At 47.0% G+C, this 1,830-nt stretch overlaps 1 pseudogene; it reads left to right on the top strand.

Annotated features, from left to right (window-relative positions):
* Positions 1–127: 127 nt before the first annotated feature.
* The window catches only part of LOC102498084 (zinc finger protein with KRAB and SCAN domains 7-like), a 5,198-nt pseudogene continuing 3,495 nt past the window's right edge, over positions 128–1,830 (top strand).

Here is a 1,830-nt window from a genome sequence, read left to right as displayed (position 1 = left end):
TGTTTCTGTAGGTAACACTCCCATCAACCCTACCCAACCCTGAAAAACAGCCCCTGAGACCTAAACTACAGACCATCATTTCAATCAGATCATCTGCACCCGAAATAAGCTTCTTTTTGAGGTTACAATGACCACTGAAGGCAAGGGGACTTTAGGCCTCATTCCAAGTGCTGTTTTCCAGATGCAGTAGGGATGCTGACTGTGAAACAGGAGCCAGGGACCAAGACCTGGGGGCAGGCCTGCACTCTTCAAGAGAACCACCTTCCTGTCTGTAAAATCTTCTGACTGCACTTCCACCAGAGATGTCTGAGTCGCAGGAGGTGCTAAGACAGCTCCGGGAGCTCTGCCACTGGTGGTTGATGCCAGGGGTGCACATCAAGCAGCAGATCCTGGAGCTGCTGGCTCTGGAGCAATTCCTGAGCCTCCTGTCCGTGGAGCTGCACTGCTGCAAGGATGGCGAGGAGGTTGTAGCCATGGTGGGGAACTTCCAGAAACACCTTAATGCACCAGAAGAGGTGAGCATGAGTAAAGGGTTGCATTGGAAAGAACCATTCTCAAGTGCTCGGGTTAGCCCAGGGGTAAGCAATCTCCATTCTCCAGGCTCTAGGCCAGTTTGTCTTTAGGATCCCTGAGTCCATTCCACAGTCAGAGTAGAAATAGCTTTGTGGTATAAGCCATAAACCAAAATGCCAGTTCCAAGTAAGCTCTGTGACTCAGTTTGTGAAATACTGTGTTGGAAGCCTAGCTTCGGCCCAGGGATCCACACAGCACCCCTGGCGGTCAGGGCCAGGGTTGGCACTTGGGTCTGCTGCTGACCTGAGTGTGTCTGGGAAGATCTGATTACTCACTTCCCCAGAATTCTCAGAGTCAGCTCCCTCTCATTTACCTCAGACTCCATGTGAAAGATGACATGTCTGGGTTCCAAAATCATCTGTTCCTTTTGCCATTTCTCCAAACACATTGGGGGTCTCTTTGCCTTTTCACTTCTAATTTCAGTTTTTCCCTATTTCATGGAGTTTCTCAAAAGTGGGGCAGAGTTAGCAATATGATCTATTGGGGAATCTGGCCTCTACAACCACAGAGCTAGAGCTCTGTGACCATTATTGTGAGTCAAGGTGCAACCAGAGAGGTAGAACCTGCAAGAAGGGTGTGTGTGTGTGAGTGTGTGTGTGTGTGTGTGTGTGTGTGTTTACACAAAGAGATTTGTTATAAAATGGTTTATGTGATTGTGGGCCTTGTCATTAGATAAGCCATCAGGAAGGGTGGCCTAGCACTCTGATGTGAGCTGAAGCTACAATGCACAGGAGGAATTTCTTCTTCATGAACTATTCAGTTCTTTTTTTTTTTTTTCAGAGTGGTTTATTTGATTTTCTTTATTATTATTTTTAAATTTTTGCTGTAGGGCACATGTATTCATCAGAAAGAGAGACAGAGAGAGAGAGAAAGTGAGGAAGCAAGCCACCAAGTTGAGGACTTGAGCCACAGTCAGTCATGTGAGAGCCCAGCGCCTTGACCACCATGCCACCTCCTGGCCCCAGCTCTGCTTTTACGGCCTCACAGCTGATTGAGTCAGACACATTTATTCTTCTATTAGCTTGGGTAATCTGCTGAAAGTAAACCGACTCCATAAAAAAGACTTCACAGAAGCATCTGGATTCGTGTGTGCTTAGTGCCTAGTTGCTACCCTTTAAGGCCATTACAGCATGGATAGGTCAGTTCTGCCAAAACACAGTCTCGGTTTTTCCCTTGTAGCCTGAGCAGGGTGGACTAGAGTTTCTTCTAGTTTCTCTCTTTGCACTTTATCAGAGAAAACCAGCATATACAATTTCC

This window comes from Tupaia chinensis, unplaced genomic scaffold (genome assembly GCF_000334495.1).
Source record: "Tupaia chinensis unplaced genomic scaffold, TupChi_1.0 Scaffold144386_1, whole genome shotgun sequence".
NCBI lineage: Eukaryota > Metazoa > Chordata > Mammalia > Scandentia > Tupaiidae > Tupaia > Tupaia belangeri.
The sequence above is the reverse complement of the archived record's forward strand: the minus strand, read 5'-3'. Positions and strand labels throughout refer to the sequence as shown.